Source organism: Triturus cristatus, chromosome 8 (assembly GCF_964204655.1).
Source record: "Triturus cristatus chromosome 8, aTriCri1.1, whole genome shotgun sequence".
Lineage (NCBI taxonomy): Eukaryota > Metazoa > Chordata > Amphibia > Caudata > Salamandridae > Triturus > Triturus cristatus.
This window is the reverse complement of record NC_140591.1, coordinates 315,013,517-315,036,496: the sequence shown is the minus strand read 5'-3', so window position 1 is coordinate 315,036,496 and position 22,980 is coordinate 315,013,517. Positions and strand designations below refer to the sequence as shown.

Sequence of the window (22,980 nt, the reverse complement as noted above, 5' to 3'; positions counted from 1 at the left end):
GCAATGCCACACCCTGGTGTGTATCTCAAAATCACAGAGCTCAACTCAAGGATGTCTGGTCTAATGCTGAACTGATTGCAATTACTCAATACATGTATCATAGACCACACCAAAAGAAGTCCAACAATCTTGGACATGTGCAGTAAAAGAATGGATAGCCAATCTGCTACCAGTCCTCCCTGGAACAGATCGAACTTCTCCTCTGGCTAACTGCACAAACTGCATAATCCATCTAAAGAAAACGCTACATAACCAAATGACACATCTAACCCCAAACAGGACAAATCTGCAAAGATAACCATAGACACTACACCGGTTACAAAGTGACCATGGTGTCAGTGTGCCGGACCAGCATTCCCAGCCACAATCCTGACAAGTGACTGTTCAACGATAGGGGGCCATAGCACAAATCTGCCCACAAAACCAGCAAACAAACAAGACTACACATTGCCTTATGTGACATGCACCCAAGAAATGCACAGTACCAAGTACACACCCATCTGAATGCATTCAGATACACACACTCCTTACACACAATGTCCTGCAAAAGCAACATAACACACATATGGACTTGTCAGTAGAAAAAGCCAATACAGGCTAAAGATTGCAACCCTCCCCCAACAACACCATAACATATGCACATCCTAACACATCCCATAGCAATCTAAGCTGGACATCAGGAGGACTCACACCTGTCAAGGTCAATGCATCATCCACTGACAGCAGTGCATGTACAGTATGCAGTGTGTGAACACCGCTAAAACCAGTAATATACATATCTGAATTCACCACCATGAACAAGAACATCACAAATCATCACAGCGCACAGATCACTTCACAAACAAAATGGGTAACAGTGCCTCAGCAAAGGCCAACACACTTTTGCTATCACCTACTGCTACACAACTCAGGCAAACACATATGCATGAAGCATGACTAGAGGACTGTGCTGTAAACTCATCTGTACTATAATGGATTACCCATGACTGCAATTAAGTAGACTGAAAGATCACATATCAAATAGTGAAATAGTGCCGAGGTGCACAATGCTTTTTAACACAAATCATACTACCACAGTATAGTGTCACACTATGGAGTGGTGGGGAGGGTCAAACACTGGCATGGCACGCAGTGGAATATTGTTGAGTGAAGTGTTGTATACAGGAGTATTGTACAGGTGAGGAGTGGACAGAGCAAAAAGACATAGTGGAGTATCTCACATTGTGTAGGCCTCAAATGGTCTAATTGTGACTGTACTGTCATACAGTGGTCACAGGTACACTGTCACAGCACACAGTGGAGTAACAGAGATTAGATTTGTGTACAGCACTGGTATGTATTTGAATACCACATAGTTGAGTAGATAAAGTGTAATGTGACATCAGTGTATGGTAAATGTCACATGTAATGTATGTGTGCTAGAGTCAGTCAGCACAGTGAGAACAAAGTTAAGCAAGAGCTATGCCTGATCCTAAAACTTACATCACACACATTGCAGTGCAACACTCTGAATACTCAGAACTGATGCAGACAACAAGTATGTGTACCCTAGGAGTGCAAAGTCACACTGACAAACTGCAGATTTCTCCAGCAACAACATCAACATGTGCATACAACCTCCTGCAGGTGTCTGATCATATAAACAAACAGACACTCATCAACTCGATCATACATGTGTGAAAGGGTCATGCTCAAGGGTACATACACATTCATATATCAGCTAATGACATGACAACCACACTGCATAAGTACTCCAGTGGACACATGTAAATGAACCCATGTGACTATAAAGTAATACCTAGCCAAGATGACTACACACCTACACTGGTGTGTACACATCAAGATAGATCCACCACATATGATGTACCCTGTCCACCCCTCTAGTTATCATGTAAAAATAAATAGCTGTTGTTGATGTAGAGGATACAAATATGACGTGTACAAAAGTAGAGCACCGACAAATTAATGTAGAGGACAAGAGTAGACCATCACAGCCAAGCATCATGGCCCCATCAACCCTCTGAGTCAATAAGCACATTACTTGCTGCTACCTCTGGGAACACCTGCAATAGCAAATCAAGTCCATGCCAATGTGAATGTTGCATTCAGAGCATGGAACAGATGAACATATAGACATACATTGTACTGCATCATCAGCAAAGACAGCGACAAAGCTCAGAAGATAAATATAACATTTAATGCATAAACTTTGTAACTGTAATGAAAGTGCAAAACATAAAGACCAACGGACAGTCCAAAATAGAGTCTGCACTTGTGTGCATGTAAACTTGCACTACAAACTTGCAACACAGTCCACTGCCATGGAAATCTCCCCAGGATAGAGGCATCAAATAGGCAGTACAGGCACCGCTCAGAGAGGAATAGGGTGTGAAGGGGTACTCTGGTTTAAAATTGGGAGACCTGGGAGTGGGATGACTCTCCGGGGTAGTCGGACAGCTGGACCTGGGAGGGAGAGATCTGGTTGAGGAGAGGGATCCCTTGATGTGGGAGCCTGAGGGCTGGCTGGACCTTGTGGAGTCATGGCACGTGGAAGTGGAGAAATGCGGGGGGAGGCTCAGTGGATGATGTTGCCTGTGGAGGGCTGGGTCTCACTTGTTTGGGGATCCTATATCCACTAAGCGTCTTGGGCCAAGGGAGAAGTGAGGTGGACACAACAGCCTCCTTCTTCCCAGAAAGTGGAAAGTGGTGCAGGTGGTGGTGCCTCTTTCCGGTGACATTTACATAACATAACATAACAATCCATCTTGGGTTTCTTAAATTTTGGAAGAACTTTCATTCTAAATTACGCAGAAAGGGTTAAACCTCTCTACAAATTATTCAAACCTGATTATCAACAAAACATAGGAACACACAGACATCCTGCGTTCACTCCAGGCTAACATGTTAGCAACAAATCATTTACAAACACGCGTCAATAAACGCAACTTAGTGATCCGAATAATTTCGGCTCAATGTGGTTTCACCTACGTAACATTTAATGAGGGTGAAAAAGTACCAATAGCATACAAATCACATTTGTATACACAAGCAGAAATGCGCTTCACTTCAACAGAGAAGATACTGACAGCAGTTCAAACCGCTGTAGCAAAAGAGAGAGCTCTAGCTCAGGGGAAACGCATTATTGTTGTGACTCCAGTACCAGCCTTAGAGGCGGTTACAAAAGCGAGCATTCCAAATGCAAAAGCTTTACATCCTAGATGGATACAATGGGTTAATTCTCTTGCTGCAACAGATGTTGAATATGTTTTTGATCCTGATTTAAAACACACAAGCGTTCCTGCAATATGAACATGAATGTCCTCTTCCCACTGGAATTCTGCCTCTCGATCAGTACGATTTTATAATTTATACTGAAGGATCAGCACAACCCGCTACAGGGAGTAAGCAAGCTTACAGTGCAGTGTGTGCAATCGTTAAAGGTCGCATGCGCAATGGTAATTTACGACCAATGGTCACTAAAACTCAATCTCTAGGAGATTGTACGGCTCAGCGAGCTGAACTACAAGCATTCAAACTGGCACTTGAGAAAACAAATCGCGAATTCCCCACACTTATAGTATGCGATTCCTTTTACTGTGTTCAGTCATATAATGAATATTTACAGAATTGGCTTCAAAACGGATTCAAAGATGCAAAAGGTGGCATAATAAAGCATAAAAAACTTTGGGAACAAGTAGTTCAGTTGAGAAACGAACTACCAAAAGCTCATGTGATACACACGCTGAGTCATCAACGTGATGGCGTTCACATTACAGGGAATTCATTGGCTGATGAAGCCACAAAGGGGGCTGTTAAGACGGCTTCTGTAGCTGCGATCACTCGTTCAAAAACGAAAATAGACAGTGAGATATTGTTGGCTGTCCATGCTTCAAGCAAAGACAGTGGTGCAGCACTACCACTCAAGTACTCATATGTAATTGATGCGAACAACGTTCCTTTTGCTCCAATCCCTGGAGTGGGGGATAGGGTAATTCCAAACATGGAACGTAGATTAGGACTGATCCTAGCAGCACATGAAGGGATAGCCTCTGTCCATGCAGGTGTTTTAGCAACAATATCTTTACTAAAGCAAAGATATTGGTGGCCTGGCATTAGGAAGCAGACCAAAAACTTTGTTTTGGAATGTGAAATATGCCAAAAGATGAAAGTCTCCACAGTGAAACGTCCTGCGCAGACACCCCTGTTAATTTCAGACAAACAATTAGCTTGTGTTTACCTGGACCACTGCGGTCCCTTGCAAAGGGACGGTAACTATAAATATATACTGGTCGCAGTGGATTTGTGCTCAAGATTCCTATGGATGTGGCCTCAGCGCTCGGCTGACGCTCGAACTGTTATAAAAGATTTGCGAGTCTTTATCGGCACATATGCAATTGGCACACTACATTCTGACCAGGGCCCTGCGTTTAGCTCTTGGGCTTACAAAGAAGCCATGGCCAGTTTGGGCGTAGCATCGCGGTACTCCTCTCTGTTTCATCCTGAGGGAAATTCTGTTGTGGAAAGGAGAAATCGGGACATAAAGCAGTCTATAACAACTAGAGTATTAGGTTCGGGGTGATGGGTGGGGTCAAACATCTTTATGGGGTCCAACGCTCATTAAATAATTTGCCAAGAAGTTCTCTAGGGGGTCACTCCATATGAGATCCTATTTGGGACAAGAATGTGGGTTCCTTATCTCGAATGTACAAGCACAGTGCGGGAAAATAAACCCTTTGATATCAAAGATCGTTTGGCTGTGTTACACGATATAAATGAACTAAGATCAAAACAAAGCAACGTGTTCCTGAAGCCAACCACCACTGGGGAAAAACCGGCAGTCCCAGCAAGGCCTGTCTGGATCCCAAAAGTTGGGGATCTAGTCAAAATGAAGATTGCAGATAAAAAGGAATTTGGACCTTCCTACAGACAACCAGTACCTGTCCTAGCCGTCCACAGAACAAGAACAGTACTTCTGCTGCCCCTTGCTGGAAAAAAGGAGAAAAGATTTGTGTCAATCGAACTCATCAAACCACACTATGTGGCCGATACTAAATAGTAGGCCTCGTAGACTCCAACCTCGTAGCAGACGCCCTCCTCTCGCTACTATCCAAGAGGTTCAGACTGAAAGACTCACAACCATCGAGAATTCAGCAGTAAGAGATGAAGGACTAAGCAACAATGCTATGGAACTCATCCCTCTTGAAACTAAAGTAACAGTTCGTCCAGATACACCTGCCTACACCAACGTAACACGTGATCAACTGGTTCCAGCGTTTTCGACGAATCCTGATGCAATTCCAACAATTGACCGAACTGCTTCTGTCTACTTCATTAACTTTGATACGTTTTCTGGGGATCCAAGTGAGCCTGAACCGACGCCAGCCCTAAAAACTTTCAAACAACAAGTACAAGACTTTTTTCAATTTCTAAAAGAGACTTAACTGGTTTCACCATGGATTGAACTATGGATTATTTCTGGAATATTTTTCTTTCTGCTTTGGCTAGCTTTGATAATGACTCTTAGCGTGCTTACGAATGGCAGATACATTCGTATGGACACTGAAAGTAAAAATGTGAACTTACTTTTAAAGCCACACAAATATTCCCATCGTGAAGCAAGAGACTTGTCAGCAGTGAACATCACAGCCGTTCCTATACAGGATGGTATAGTTTGGGACAAAACCGATTTCGACATATTCGGCCCAACGGAACTTCTGAAGAGTCCACATTTATTTAAAATTTCATTAAGTGACTTTATTACCCCGAGTACCTATGCTGATGATTGGGACTTTGAGACTGTTAATAACATGATGTCTGATTTAGAAAGGTCTGCTGCGTTCTCTAACAATGAAAACTTAGAGGGTTCATGAGGCTACGAACAGCTATTTGTTACAACCAATATGGTCATCATTTCTTGCATAGATCTGCAACACTTAGAAATTTATTTATGTTTAACCAATGGGAACATTGTCTTACACCACCAAAGGGTAGTTCAAAAACATTTACAAATAAGTTTCCATATTTTTCAGGGTACAATACATCTGATACAGAAACATTTTTCTATAGAAATGTGAACACAATAGGACAGAAAAATATGTTAACTAATACAAAACAGATTTATTCTGCAGCCTTTATTGCCCAACTGTCTAGACAAGGATTTGACTTTTGGAAAAACACAATCAACACAAAATCTGTCTGGGGTTCTAAAGATTGGCAAGTGCAGGGGATAGAAGCTTTGTTTAGAGCCTGTAACATCCCACAGCAAATAATGTTTTTAAATGACACTGTGCAACAAATGTCTTGCCTTGGATTAGCCAAGATCAAAGACATGAGCACACCTTCTGTACCAACACCTGCAAGTAATAGCACTACACAGGGAGCGGTCACAGTAGACACAATACTACAAACCAACAGATCAGATCCTGATTGGGAAACATGGTTGCTCAGGGCCCACAGACACAAACATCTATCAAGAAAGATTCCTGAATAGAATACAGGGCTTTACTATCCACAGGCCAGACCCATGTTATTTTCAACGACAGCATCCGGGGGTAGTAACAACATACAGTGTAGTAAAATTGTGCCTCGACTGGTTACAAAAATCTACACTCGAGTATGTGAAACAACACCTATCTTTACTTAAAGAAGACGCAGACCTTAGGGATTTCTTGCTAGGACCGAGAAAACCGCGTCAAAAACGTTTCATATATGCTGGCATTTATGCTGCTTATGATGAAATATGGAAGGTTTCACAGGCAGAGGCCGCAGAAAGAATACGTGAGCTTGATCGTATTAACTTGGAGAAATCTCTCTCTGTGGTCGACAATGGGTTAACAACCTTGTCATCCAGAATATATTCACTGGACAACATTGTATCCTCTGCTATTGACATACTGGAACAAGATTTAGCCATGTTACAACAAGACCAATCTCAGTTACGTTCTATTATGTTATAAGGCTGGACTCTGCAATCCTTGTGTGCAGGCTATGTGCCTTGGCGTTTTATCAACACGTCATCTCTGTTTTCAGAATACAATCTCACGGATAAACATCAAACTGGCACAAAGGGGAGCAAAGTATACAGAGCTGAGCATTGAAAAACTGGAAAAATTAGTATTTACAGTAGCAGAAAAACCAGCTACAGAACGGCTTATCCATGGCAAAATAACTATGCCTGTCACTACTTTTCATTTTCAGTATTGCCTCAAACAAATGCAAGCAGGCAAATATGAAAGGTTGGGTAAAGAATACATTAAGACATCCTGGGTTTTACCTTATGAATACAGATGTTGGAGTGGGGGTCCTGAAGTGTTTCTAAGCGGTACACACTGTGAAAATGCACTGAGCAGATCTCTCATATGTCAGGACATTTCTTTACATGGGGCTTGTAATGGTTCTGTGGCAAACTTGTCCAGCCACCTGCAGGGTACAACAGCTGCTGTGATTAATCCAGCGTTTGGCCAACTTTCTAACAGGAGTTACCTCATGTTGAATGATCAAAGCTTCTGTTGCATGTTGCCAGGAATCCCATATCTGGTAACGGTTACCTCCAGGATTACTTGTTGTATGCAAGTATTGTTCCCCCAAATAGACACAGTCAGGGAGTCACCTCTATGGCCTTCATTGAATGTTTCTTTTATATGTTTTGATACTTTAAGCAGAATGAAAGCCATGCTTTTGCAACAGACCATGCCTTTGACCTCGGCTAAAGAAACCTATGATCTACAAATTGCAATGACTTTGGCTGAGATACAGGCTTTAATTCGTACAAATTGCTCTATACATTTCGTAGAAATGTTGGGACGTATCTTAAACATGTCTGATACGAGCAGGGTTGTCCATGTATTTAAGACCATATGTTTAGGACTGTTAATACCTTTTCAGGCAGGCCTCGGAATCATTCCAAACTTCGTGCATTCGGTGTTTGGTGGTCTGCCATTAGTTTTAGCACTCATTGCAGGAATCCTGTTTCTATTCCTACTGCTACGCATTGGCAAGCCTATCCACCGGCGTCACTCCCAGCAACTTGGAGAAAGCTCTCCTAGAACGGAAGTGCCGTGAGCGCATAGTACAACTTTTGGGCATACCTCGTCTATGGGAACTTAATACAACATGGTTTCTGTCATTTAGACCATTCTGGCAAGATTGCATCTTACCTGTTCAACGCTGTCTGCCTTGCGGTGAAGAATGCATGCTAAACATATGTATAACACTCCCATCAGTCATGCCAATGGATATCGATACTCTGCTGGACCTGATAACGGCCCTTGCTCTGTGTAGTCCCCAGAGGCAACCAATCCTGATGACGGCATTCGTTGAGATCTCACAGACGCTTCCTGCTGCTGCTGAGGTACGAGATGGATCAACAGGCACACAGGTAACAACGGACGCGAACATTGCTAAGGCATCCCATGCTGAAGGCGATGCTTCACATCTCTGTGCAGATAACCTTCTAAACGATGTGTTCCAACTGTCACCGACATCGGTAGACAATCTTTTGTCTACAAGAGTTGATGATTTCATGTTTTCTCCAGACCCATACACTGACTTTGATTCGGCTCACAGTGTACCAGGAAAGCAAAGAATTTGGCCACCATATTTTCATAACAGAACAGAACTTGAAACTCTTCCTAAAATTGACTTTTTTCTAAATTTGAAACTACACGGCAAATCAATCTGCTTACAGTAGAACTATTTATATAGAACGGACTACTTTGAATACTTCCAGGGACACATTGTCACCTTATTTACCACAATTTCATTTAGTGGCATGTTATGAAATGGCTTTGATTTTTTTAATACTTGTCGACCATTTTGTCATATGTATATCTTTCTATTCATTCCTATTGCATTTATTTCCGTTATATGCTTAGAATGAAAAACTGCTTTAAAATGTACAGTACCTTTGAATTACATGTTTAGCAATAGTTTTTTAAAACTTCTTTTAGTATGCTTTTACAAATGTTTTTTAGGTACATGTGGTGCTCAGTTTAATGTTTAGCATTTTATGTTTAGCATTTAGTATTATCGTTCATTCAGAAGTGGAGTGGGTATTGTATTCCGCTTTAGGTGTCCGTATACAGGTTTTCATGATACATGTCCTTATATAGGCACAATTCGCATTGCCCTTATATAGGCATAAGGTCCCAGTCCTTATTTAGGCATTAGCCATGCTATCCAAATACAGGCATGGTCACCTACATCCGTCCACCCCAACGTCACAACGAGTTCTTAGAAATCCGACCCTTAAGCTCCTGGGAGTTCCCCTAGCACAGGATTATTGATTTCTCCAAGAACTAATTTATTATGCATGAAGCACTATTCCTTAAGGGTTAATTCCTGACGTCTTCCTCTTCCTGACTTTACGTCAATGCTAACATTCCAAGGCACCTACCGGGTATACATATACCTTCCCTTGCACAAGCAAGTAGGAGGAGACCTCCACTTTAGAGGAGCCTGTGTCCTGGCCTGACACACTGACAAGAGACGCTGTCATCTCTGCTCGTAGAGAATCCAGCTTCCAGTGTTAAAACTCCCTTCGCGGGGTGTTAGAGTTCGGGACCCGGAAAGAGATTCCCACCTCTCTCTTTCTCAAGGTATGGAGTTGACTAGAACCTAGAGGGACTCTTGGCATATCAGACTTGGCATACCAGACTTGGCATACCAGACTAGGCATACCAGACTATAGCATACCATACTATAGCCTACCATACTATGGAATACATAACCTACTTCTTACATTGTACTACACTTAGGTTAGGTACACTGGGGTAGAACTAGTTAGAGAAGCATCTTATGAGTACTCGCATTTTTAGCTTATGTTATTTATGTATATGAATATATGTGTCATAGCTAAAAGATAATGCTAGCACAGTATTATTTCTTTCTACTGCTTACGCTGTACCTAATATATCTCGCATACTGTCTTATGATTGTAACAGCTCATATCTCTTACACGAGAAACAAGACTGTTCAATAAATCCTTGAAAACGCCCGTCTATTCTTTCTCTGTAACTCTGAAGAAGCTAAGCATGCACGATTAGCTGAGTGAAACTGTTATCGGTTGTTTCCACGATTCTGAGAGTGTTCTGATTCTAAAGGGAAACAAAGTTATCATGTTTATGCGGTTCCCAGAAACTACTCCCGTCTTGTTTACAAGGAGTTTCTAGTGGCCTCTGAGTTAGCTGGTACAAATTAATTAAGTTTAATATACACGATAGGGGCATACTGACCTCAGTCCTATGCCAAATCTATAGGGTATATTATTCCAATGCGCAGAGCCTATTAGGGAAATAGGAACTACACTACAAGGATGTCTCCACCGCTACCCGGCATCATTCAACTGATGCGCAGAGCCTATTAGTGAAATAGGAACTACACTAAAAGGATGTCTCCACCGCTACCCGGCATCATTCAACTGGGGTCAATGCCCGCAGTGGCGGAGCATGCCTACCACGATGTTCAAATATGTAATGCACTACCACAATGGCGGTTCCCATTAACTGCAATGTATTTCGCATAGGCGGACTCACACCGCGGGGGTCAGGATGTCTCCATTGCTACCCGGCATCATTCAATTGGGGCCAATGCCTGTGACCGCAGTGGCTGACAGCTACTGTGCCTGTAAACACATTGTGCATTTGCATTATCGATTTGCAACTTGCATCACTGATCCCAACACAATCATCCCAAAAATAAATGCACCCTGTAATGATATTGGAGAGTGTGAAATTTAACTTAAGTCTTCCCACACATGTAATGGCAGTACACATGGGATGAAATGCATTGGTCTGCCCGTCATCACATGTCATTTTCATCCATGTGTGCATGTATACACATTTCATGTGGATTTGTATATCATTGTTGGGGACATCACAATGTGTGTAATGCTAACTCCTACCACAGTAAGGATGGTCTGTCCACGGAATATGCATATATTTATGTACACAGTGTTGTATATGTATGGATTCTTGTCCAGATTACACTCACTGGCAGCATTTTGTCATCATGTTTTGTTTTTTGGGACTCAAGGTGGATTTTGTGCACTGACAGCAGCTACATACAAGTCTGCATTGATGGTGTTTTCCACATGTGCTGTGTCATCTACAAACAGGGCTGGGTACACATGATTTAGCAGTGTACCATATGCCATACACATAGTCTAATTGTGATTTGACAAGATGGAGTATATACACCCTGGCTACCTATTTGACTACAGGGGATGAAGGTGTCTATGCATGTCACTTGTGCCTTAAACGGGTTCAACAGTCCTGTCAATGTTGTGGCTGTGTGAATCATTCTGTAAGATGTTACCCACATCTCATGTTTGACTCTTTTTACACGTGTCGACTGCCAGATTACGTAGGAGAAGACCACCTGTGTATCGGCCTATACCAGACTTGTTGACAATGGAGGATACAGACATCATCAAGAAATACCGTCTCAATCGCATTACCCTTCATGAGCAATGTGCCCAGTTGGAGCCCCATTTGAGGCCTCACAGAACCTACCCAGCAGCTTTGACAGCAAAAGTGAAGGTGATGGCCACCCTGCATTACTTTGCCACTGGTTCGTTTCAGTACACGGTGGACATTGCAGGTGGGATGTCTCAACCTCTGTTCAGCACATCCACTTTCCAAAGAGACATGAATTGGCAGATGTGAAGGGTGAATTTTATGACCTTGGTCACATCCCAAATGTTGTTGGAGCCATTGACGGCACCCACATTGGCCTTGTTCCACCACAGGCACAGGAGCACATATACTGTAACAGGAAGCAATACCATTTAATACATTTGCTAGTGGTATGCCAAGCCGATCTGATAATATCCCACGTGTGTGCCAAATTTCTGGGTCTGTACATGACTCCTACATAATGCAGAACAGCATCATCCCTCAATTGATGCCAAATCTTCACCCAGAGAGGGCTTGGCTTGTTGGTAAGTGAGCTGTGTTAATAATTGTGGTGTATGTGTGACATGTTGGCCTCCTCAAATAGTTCAATTACATTGTTAGTTTGTGTTTTTCACAATTAGGTGACTCAGCGTATCCCAACCAGCCTTGGTTTCTGAACCCACTGAGGAATCTAGGGACGCCAAGGGAAGTTCGCTTCAATGATGCCAATGGGAGGACACGTCGTGTTGTGGAGCAAACTTTTGGACTTCTGAAGGCTAGATTTAGGTGTCTGGACAAAACTGGTGGCGCACTACTCTACTCTCCACAGAAGGTGTGTCAGATAATAGTCGCCTGCTGCATGATCCACAACCTAGCCTTGTCCAAAGAGATCCCCCTGATTCAGGATGATGATGAGGCCCCCGCAGCAAATCCACACATGCCCAGTGATGATGATAGTGGTGAGGAGGAAGGTCTTGACCAGTCTCAACAGCTCATCGGTGTAGTGTGAGTGTTTTAGTATTTGTTGGGACTGCTCTGAACCCTTTCTAATACTTCCCCCTGCTGCTAGACCTCTTGCACCTATTTGCACACACTGTTGTTTTATCTCGAACTTTTAATATTTGAATGTTGATTTTTAAGTTTGTAAAACTCGACTTACTTTCACTCCGCCTTGCTGCTGTCATCCCACGTTTTACCTTTGCCTTATTCTCCGCTAGACCCTGGCGGTACCCGGAAGTTAGGCGGGTCCGTACTGCACCAGGGTTGACGCGCTAGTTGTTGCTTCTTGACTCCCATATAAGGCACACTGGGGCGTCCGCGCGCGGTGTAGTGTGAGTTTTTTAGTATTTGTTGGGACTGCTCTGAACCCTTTCTAATACTTCCCCCTGCTGCTAGCCTTCTTGCGCCTATTTGCACACACTGTTGTTTTATCTCGAACTTTTAATATTTGAATGTTGATTTGCAACTTTGTAAAACTCGACTTACTTTCACTCCGCCTTGCTGCTGTTGTCCTGCGTTTTACCTTTGCCTCATTCTCCGCTCGACCCTGGCGGTACCCGGAAGTTAGGCGGGTCCGCACTGCACTAGGGTTGATGCGCTAGTTGTTGCTTCTTGACTCCCATATAAGGCACGCTGGGGTGTCCGTCGGCGCCCGGAGCGCGACCAGCGCCAGGACCCCTGGTGGTTTAAAGGTAACAACCTATAGCAGATTGCAGTTGATGGATTTAGATGTGGACCCCTGTAGAATGCACGGCTTGCTTCCGTTAGATAGACACTCAGATGAAGTCGCCTGTACTTAAGGAGCTTATCGGCTAAGCCAAGGTAGAATTGACGGCCTCGATCAAGAGACACCCCTAAAGACAGGGTGGGTGAAAAACTATCAAAGGATACCCCAAGGCAAGACCTATACGCAGTCACTAAGGGGCATATTATCAAGAACGGCGATAAAATTATCGCCGCTTTAGCGACAGAAAACTGCCGCTAAAACGGCGATAATGGGCTTGATAATATGTTCTATGGAATTCCAATTGAAACCCATGTTAGATGTGAAGGACACCTAACCTGAGCTTCAATTGGAATTCCATAGAGCATATTATCAAGCCTATTATCGCCGTTTTAGCGGCAGTTTTCTGCTGCTAAAGCGGCGATAATTTCATCGCCTGTCTTGATAATATGCCCCTAAGTTAGGTCAGGAACAGCAATTACTCTGCGTTTTGCTTAACGTGCGGTCCATTAGTAGAAACAAATATCAGATTGCGGATCTGATTCAAAACACCACGGCTGATATAGTCTTCCTGACGGAGACCTGGACCTACAATGCCTCGGGTCCAGACTGGAACGTAGCACTTCCGAAGGGCTATGCCGTTATCACACACGGCAGAGTGAAAGGGAGAGGGGGGGTATAGCGATCATCTATCGGGACTATTTGAAGATACGAATAGAAACTATCTTTGATTTACCAGCGGAAGCGTTACACTTCACTGTATTCTTAAGTAATTTTTTCAAGTTTCAGGGACTTTTGATCTACCCCCCCCCCCTCGTCCTAGGACCGCCTTTTCACAGGCATTAATGACGCATCTGGAATCCCGTGTCGATTTCCACCCCTTTATTATTCTTGGTGATTTTAACTATAATTTGGAACTAACTAACAATCCGGACTCCAGCAAACTCCGTGACAATCTGGCAGCATTTGGCTTTAGCCAATTAGTAAACAAACCCACCCATCAGGCAGGCCATATCTTAGATGGCATTTTTTCTAATAGCACAGATATGGACCTGATCAGAGTTACCGCTCTTCCCTGGTCAGACCATAAAGCGGTCTATTTCAATATTAGGACCGTCCTGCCAACACATCAACCCCACCCAAAACCATCAAAGGTAAAGACCAGACAATGGACTTAGGTACAAGCCGACAGTCTAAATATGGCCCTTGGCCAACTTCCTCTTTCGCTGGGTAAGGACAATAATGAGGCAGCACTTGTTTTCAATAAATGGCTCGCGACAGCAGCTGACTCGGTGGCTCCTGAAAAACTGCTAACAGTTAGGAGATCAAAACCCTCAGTTCCTTGGTATAGCTCTGAGCTCAAAGGTTTAAAAGTAGTCTGTAGAAAGGCTGAGTGCCTCTGGAGGTTGGACTATAGTACAGACAAGAAAACAAGCTATAATCGTGCCCTCCAACAGTATAGAGACGCAATAATTGCTGCTAAAAGACTGTTCTATACCACTAAGATAGAGGAAGCAGGTAACTCCACTAAGGAGCTTTTTAAAACGGTGACCCTGCTCTCCAAACCTCAGCAAGCCAACATGTTCCAGCCCGATCAAGATATGTGCAACAAATTAGCCACATTCTTCCAGCATAAGGTCCAACTAATCTACGATGATCTTCTGACCACTCGTCCGTGCTCAGATAAGTTAGAGCAACCCCAGGTCGAGAAGGGTATAATACATCCCAGGCTGGTAAATTTCCCAGCAATTACTAAGGAAGAAACATGCAAACTTATTGCTGCTACAAAATCAGGCTCACCTAAAGACCCCTGTCCTCCTATGATTTTGCACTTGGCTGCAAATAGAATTGGAGACGAATTAACTCCCTTAATCAACCAAGTGTTGGAGTCAGGTAGTTATCCAACCTGTTGGAAGAGAGCTACGATCAGGCCAATATTGAAAAAACCCACTCTAGACCCCTCTGAGCCCCAGAACTATCGCCCGATTGCTGCCCTGCCCATAGCAGCTAAAATCTTGGAGAAATCAGTAAACAGGGTATTGACCGACTATCTTGATACCTACAATTAGCTAGCATGGTTTTCGCTCACAGCATTCCACGGAATCAGCCCTGCTTGTAGCAGCCGAGGAGATCCGAGGAATAGTGGACAGAGGGGTTAGGGCAATTCTCGTATTGCTAGATCTGTCAGCAGCTTTTGACACCGTGAACCACACGGTGTTAATACAGAGACTACAGGAGGTTGGTATTAAGGGCCCAGCTCTGTCCCTTCTCTCATTGTTTTTGGAGGGCAGGGAGCAGAGCCTATACTGGGATGGCTTTCAGTCCAACAGTTTCCATCTTCCCTGTGGGGTTCCACAGGGATCAGCGTTGTCACCCACGCTGTTTAACATCTATGTCACCCCCTTGGCCAGACTCATCAGGAAGCATGTTTTTGCCCTAGTGTCCTATGCGGATGATTGCCAGTTTATAATCTCGACGGCCAATCAGTCAGATGACAAAGCTGTTATATTCCACACGTGTCTTCTGGAAATCATGACCTGGATGAACCATAGCTTCCTGAAGATCAACACAGACAAAACAGAGATCATTGAGTTTGGTCAGGGGAAATCCCTGTGGAACGACTCCTGGTGGCCCCTGAAGGCTGGTGAATGCCCCTGCCCTGTGTCCAAGGTGAGAAACCTTGGTGTTATGTTTGACAGTCAGCTAAATTTCTCGGCCCAGGTGAATAGCCTTACCTCTTCATGCTTTTTCTTAATAAAGACCTTGAGAAAGATCTTTCCTTTTATTGCGCAGGAACTAAAAAAGGCAGTTGTGGTGGCTCTTCTGCTGTCTAACCTTGACTACTGTAATTCCCTGCTACTGGGGATTAACAAAGCCCAGCTGAGTAGGCTACAGTCATTGTAGAATGCCGCCGCGAGATTGCTTCTGAATATTCCTAGAGGTCAATCCACCTTGGCGGGAATTAGAGCACTACACTGGCTCCCTGTACAACAACGTGTGGAATTTAAGGCTTTATGTCTGGTCCACAAAGCTATTTTCGGGGGAGGAGCTAAAGACATTCAAAAAATGTTGATCCCCTATACTCCCGGTCATGCCCTGAGATCTAGTACTTTGGGCCTTCTTCAGGTGAATAGGACTAGGAGAGTTAGATGGGGTGGAAGAACCTTCTCAAACTGTGCTGCGAAGCTTTGGAATAAGCTGCCCACTTCCATGAGAATTTTGCCAAATCATCAATCCTTTAGGAAGGTCCTGAAGACTTGGCTGTTTGCTTCAATGTAGCCCCTGCGATAAGACTGCACCACTTCCACACTCACCAGCGCCAAGACGCTACGGCAATCGAGCGCTTTAAAAACCTATATCCTATCCTATCAACAACTACTTCCCTTGAGTGTAAGTTTGCATTGATCAGCTATGACTGTGTCAGTTTGCTTTGCTGTTAGGGCAGACGCATTGATGATGTTTCATGCTGGCTGTTGTTGGCACACTGCTCTTTGTGCATCGCTGTGTTTGTATTTCCGATGACCTGATGTCTATGTTGATGGTGTTGGTCAGTGTTATCTGAAATTAATCTTGTTCAGTGTTGACCAGTACTGTATTGTTGCTGTTATGCCATTATATGACAACTCAATGTTATCTTCTTGTGTCGTTCTGGGCCCCTCCACACTATCGATGGATTGTCACAATCAAATCTTGTGGTACATTGAAATCTGAGTTTACATTGTACTTACTCTGATAAATATAGCACTCACACAAAGGCATGTTATGTTATGTTATCTTATTTGTAGAGCGCGCTGTTACCCAAGGGTGTCCTGGCGCTATGTGAAGTCTTGAGAAGGCCATGAAGGAAACGAATATAAAGATCAGACAGAGAAAAGCCAGGTTTTCAAGGCCTTCCTAAAGGAGAGAAGATTAGTTGTGGATCTGAGGTGCAGCAGTATACCATTCCAGGTCTTAGCTGCGCATACAACAAAACTTTTTTCTCCCCAGCTAGCCTTGTGGACTCGGTACCGAAATAAACTTAGCCTCTGACGAGCGTAATGCTCTTTTTGGCAGGTACCAGGAGAATTGTTCCTTAAGAAACTCGGGGCCTACTCCATGTAATGCCTTGTGGACCAGGCATAGAGCCTTACATTGAGTCCTTTTCCTAATAGGCAGCCAATGAAGCTTTGTCAGCTCAGCTGTGATAGATGCATATTTAGGAATATTATTAATCAGCCGGGCTGCTGCATTCTGGAGGATCTGCAGTTTATGCATGAGTCCTTCGTGCAGCGTGAGGTAGAGCCCGTTACAATAGTCCAATTTTGACAGGGCTAAGGTGGTGATGACTGTTTGAATACTATCTTTAGGGAGGTAAGGCATTATTTTTCTGCATGCTCTGAGCGTAAAGGAGGTGGAAGAGACAACCGCATTAATCTGGTCTTTAAAACTGAGTTTGCAGTCCACACAGACACCCAGATTTTTAGCTTTTTTCTTGGGGGTGGGCAGGAGGCAAAGAGAGTCCGGCCACCATGCCGGGGTCCAGAAGCTGGGGTCGTTACCGAAAAGCACCACCTCCGTTTTGCTTGAGTTTAATCTGAGGTAATTCTGGTCCATCCAACTTCCCACTGCAGACATACACTCTTGGAGACGTGATGCTGTTCGCCCCAAGGCCCCCGACATTAATGACACAACGATTTGGATGTCATCCGCGTAAGAGGTAAATGAGAAGCCTTATGATTCAATAAGTGGAGCCAGAGATGATACGTAAATATTGAAAAGAGTGGGGCTCAGGGAGGAGCCCTGAGGTTCTCCACAAGGCAGGGAAAACGGTTCGGAAGAGAAGTCCCCTAGAGCAACTGTTTGGGTCCTATTGGAGAGAAAGGATTCAAGGAGATCCCAGGTGGTACCATGAATTCCAATCTCCCGCAGACGGTCCATCAGAAGAATATGATGGACCGTGTCGAAGGCCGCGGAGAGATCCAGCATGATCATCACAGCTTTACCTCCTAGATCTAATGAGGACCTAATCTCTTCTGTTGACTTGATTAGGGCTGACTCGGTACTATGCCCGGCTCTGAATCCGAATTGAGAGGGGTCCAGTGCCTGTGTATCTAGCAGGAACCTACTGAGTTGTAAGTTCATACGTTTTTTCTGTTATTTTCACCAGGAGAGGAAGTCTAGAGATTGGCTTGAAGTTTTTTGGATCTTTAGGGTCCAGAGTGGGTTTTTTCAATAGCGGCAGGATAGATGCACTTTTCCAGATTTTGGGAAAGTAGCCAACTAAGAACATCGAGTTTACGAGAGAGGAAAGGATCTGAGCTACTGGTTCCAAAGTTAATTTAATAGTGGTGATTGGACAGGGGTCATAGGGAGAGCCAGATTTAGTTACCATTATATGCTTTGATATTTCTATGGGTGTAGTAGCGGCAAACGTATCAAGACGTATCTTTGGGTCCTGTCCTGACTGCTTAGCATCAGAGTGAAGGATGGTAGATTTAGCTGTTGCATTGTTGAAGTTAGAGAAAATTGATTCCACTTTAAGCTGGAAGAATTGAGCAATGTTGTCGCATAGCTCTTGATTTGCTAGAACAGCGGGGGTTGAAGGATAGGCTAGTAAGGTGACTGTTCTAAATAGTTCTTTGCTTGAGTTTTTAGAAAAGTTAATTCGGTTAGTAAAAAACTCTTGTTTGGCTTTAACCCCTTCGCTGCGGCGCGAATTCCGCCGCAGCGCTGGGGGTGTTTTAAGTGTGCGCGGCGCCGCCATGCTCATGACAGAACCACGCCGTCATGAGTCACGGGTGAGCTGTGCTCATGACGGAGTGGTTCCGTCACGGCGCCGCCCACTTACGTTAGACGCCCGCACATGCGGGGAAAAGGCGCCGCGTGGGCGGAGCGACAGCCAAGGGCCGCGGCATGACGGAACCACTCCGTCATGAGAACAGCGCGACCGTGGCTCATGACGGAGTGGTTCCATCATGAGCAGGGAAGGGGTTAAGAAGAAGCTGTTTATAGTGTGCTAAGCTGAGTTTATATTCGTTCTTATCGCTGTTCGTATAATTCTTTCTCCAATTCCTCTCCAGATGTTTGCAGACCAATTTTTGGTCTCTTAGTTCCTGCAAATACCAGGGAGACGATGGACGGGCCCTATTAGGGCGGAAACGTTTTTTTGGTGCAAGTTTATTGCCGGCTGCCTCCAGCCAAGAAGTGTATGACTGGGCAGCCTCTTCCACATCTGTGGAGAAAGAAGGAGTAGTTGCTGTTAACAGCTCCTGCAGTTCTTTATCATTAATCTTATTCCAGGCTCTGTTGGTATTGAGCATTCTTTCTCCTTGGCTATGAGAGCGACGGTTGGGAGTGGAAAGTACAAAGCCTACCGCCATGTGATCTGACCAAATTACAGGGCATGTGTCCGTAAAGTGCAATTGTGTTAGTAAAAATGCCGTCAAGTGTGTGTCCGGCTGTGTGTGTGGCGCCGATTACCACTTGTTCCAGACCAACATTTCTCAGAAAATCTTGCAGGTTGGAAGTCTCGTGATCAGAGAGATTTTCTAAATTAAAATTAAAATCTCCAAGGATTGTATAGGTTTCTGAACTAAGGGTGTTAGACAGTAAGTTGTCTGCCTGCTTGATGAATTGGCATCGAGGGCCCGGTGCTCTATAGAGGAGAGTACCTTTGAAGGTAAAATGATGAGAGAGATAGAAGCAAAACTCGAATGCTTCGCATTCTGAGTTAGCCAGAGGGTTGAAGGACGCCCTGATGGAGTTGTGGTATATAACAGCAAGGCCTCCCCCCTTCCTGAATGGTCTATTTAGTGTATAGCACAAATAGTCAGGAGGGGTAGCATTAACCATGTCAGGACCTGAAGAGTCATCTGTCCAGGATTCTGTGATGAAAGCAATATTTATTTCATCGTCTACAATAAATGTGTGGCACTCAAAGCTGTGTTTGACTAAAGACTGTGCGTTTAACAGGATGCATTTCCATGTTTGGTTGAGCGGAGTTTTTTTTCTTTTATAACTGCTGGGGTTGGTAGTAGTCTTAATAGGAAAAAGGGTAAGTACAGGCAAAATTATACCGCAACCTGGACATGTCAGCGAGGAGTGTGGGGACCAATGAGTGGGCTGCAAACATAGGCATCTCGGAAGAAAGTGGGGCCTGAGGTTGTGCAGGGTCTCGCTGGAGTAAGAAATCTCGCTATGAGTTTCTATATCAAAATGGGCAGGGGGCTTGGCACTGGGCGCGACCTTGGCGCGGTCGGGCGCAGACGGGCTTGCCTTAGGCGCGCCTTTGGTTCGCCAGCCTCCTAGTTATAGAGTCTGGGGAACCTAAAAAAGACTGGTCCGCTGACCTATCTCCTATCTATGTGTGTTAATTGTTTTAATTTTCTATCACATGGTGTTGTATTAAAGTGAGAGAGATGTTAATTGTGCATACAGAGTGTTTCAGTTGTCAGTGATGATAACAAAGACAAATAGAGTAGTCACCGCATTAGTGGAATTCCACAGTCTACCAGACTCCTGCCATCAACATGGCAATGTGGGACAAGATGGTCAACAAAGTCAATGTCTGGAGTGACACTGGTGACATCATGGCTGGCTCAGTGACCTGGCTTGACTTCGTGCTTTGCCACGTGATCCTCCCGTGGTGTTTCTCGGTCATCTCCTCTTGTGTTTGGCAGGGGGGGCTCTGCTGCAGGCTCAGAGGTGTCTCAGGAGTCATAGGCTTGCAGCTCATGCCTCCTTGTGGACACTGCTGAGGTGGTGGGTGCAGGCTGGGCACTATAGGGTGGGGTAGGCGTTATTTGAGCTGCATGTATGTCCCTCAGAACACCCACAAGCAGGCCCATGAGATCTACCAGTTGTTCCATATGTATATCCATGGACCTCTACAGCAGGCGGAGCTCACGCAGTTCTTCTACAACCTGGCCCATCTGTCCCTGGTTCTGTTGGTAACCCCCAAGGACTCTTGCAACGGTGGCCAGGGCTTCAGTCTCAGTGTGATGTTATGTTATATTAATTTGTTATGCGCTCGGCTACTCGTGAGTGTCCCGGCGCGAGACCATCGGGGTGCGGCAGAGAGCTTCAAGTGAATAGATGTGTTTTCATTTTTTTTTTTATGCAACTGGATCCTGGATGGAGCGTAGGACCAGAGGAAGAGCATTCCATGCAAACGGAGAAGGAGCTGCCCCCATCCTCTGACGTTTGAAACGCGGGACTTGGGCAAGGCATAGGGCTGAAGATCGCAACGAACGTGCAGGAGCATAGAAGGAAACACGCCTCTGCAAGTAAAGAGGGCCACACTCATGGAGCGCGCGATGGGCCATAATCAGTAATTTGAATTTAACTAATTTAACTAATGGTATAAGCGCAACTGGTTATGGACACTGTCCCTGGCTGACAGACCTGATAAGAGTCTGGCTGCGGTGTTCTGGACCACCTGTAACTTCTTTAACAGGTAGCCCGGAATGCCAGCAAAGAGGGCATTGGCATAATCCAACTGAGACAGGATCAGCACGCATGTGATGGTTTGTCTTACCGCAGCAGGCAGGAGGGGAAAAAATCTTCTAAAGGATTTAAGCAAGCCAAAGCAGCCGCCAGCCAGCTTCTTGAGATGTGATGCAAAGGACAGTTCTTCGTGAAACCAAACCCCATGATTTTTTGCTGGCTTCCTAGTAGAGGTCGGATGAGGGTACTCAGGAGGCCAGAGCTGCTCTCTGAAGTTCGAAGGAAATGTGCCAAACAGCAGAATCTCCGATTTCCCTTTGTTGCACCTAAGCTGTGCATCCGCCAGCCATTTAAAGATTGATGAAAGGCAGTGTTGGGCCTGAGATACGGAGTCCGCCCCATTGGCCCAGGTGAAGAGCAGCTGGGTGTCATCCGCATAGGCCATCATCTTAGCCCCCAGATCCTCTGCTAGATATATCAGAGGAGTCACATAGATGTTAAATAGGAGGGGACTAAGGGAAGAACCCTGCGGGACACCCGTTGTGACCAGCTGAGGGGAGGAGGAGGAAGGTGGAATCCAGATCTGCTCGGACCACCCTTCCAGAAAGGAGTGGATCCAGCCCCACACAGTGCCCGATGGACCAATCCTGAACAGCCGAGATAGAAGCAATGGGTGCGGGACCGTGTCAAACGCAGCTGAGAGGTCAAGCAAAATTAGCGCCGCCCTCCCGCCTGCGTCCAGACAGTCCCGTATAGCCTCTGCCACGTCAACCAGCACAGTTTCAGTGCTGTGTGACGAGCGAAACCCAGATTGCGCTGGATGTAAAAGCGCCTCCCTTTCCACAATATCGGTAAGCTGATTGTTTACCACCTTCTCACATACCTTAGCCAATGCAGGGAGAAGGGAGGTAGGCCGATAATTCCCTGGGCAAAGGGGGTCTAGTGACTGCTTTTTCAGGAGAGGCCGGATCTTAGCCTTCTTCCAAGCCGAAGGGACCAGCGCTTTCTGGAGGGAAAGATTGATGCTTGGCACCTAGCTGCCCTCCCACCTGCCATGCTCACACGTACCTGTGACCTTTGCTGTACACGCACCTGCACACTGTCCCCAGCATCCTCGGTGTGGGTGTTGGTAACCACTGAGACAGGAACAGTGTTGCAACCAGTGGTGATGATGGTGGAGGTGGTTGCTACACAGGTAGTTGTTGCATGGCTCTGCATTGTTTTCGTTGCTGTTGTGTTGAGAGTGGTGGGGGCAATGATGCCCTGAGACTGAGTACGCTCTAGCATTCCTGACGGGCCAGGTTGTTGCTCCTCATCCGAGAAAAGGAGAAAATCTGAGAGTTCATGCGGGGGCGGGGGTGGACTGGCTCTGCTGGTTTGTGGTGGTCTCGCCAGTTGTTGATTGCGATTCACCTGTGGAACAGAGGTTATATTGTCAGC

At 45.0% G+C, this 22,980-nt stretch overlaps 1 long non-coding RNA gene across 1 annotated transcript in view; it reads right to left on the bottom strand.

Moving 5' to 3' along the window:
* The window catches only part of LOC146802036 (uncharacterized), a 170,321-nt gene that overhangs the window by 5,192 nt on the left and 142,149 nt on the right, over positions 1-22,980 (bottom strand). The window contains exon 3 of the long non-coding RNA XR_014967353.1: positions 22,633-22,953. This is a non-coding gene — a long non-coding RNA (uncharacterized LOC146802036). The remainder of the gene's footprint in view (positions 1-22,632; positions 22,954-22,980) is intronic.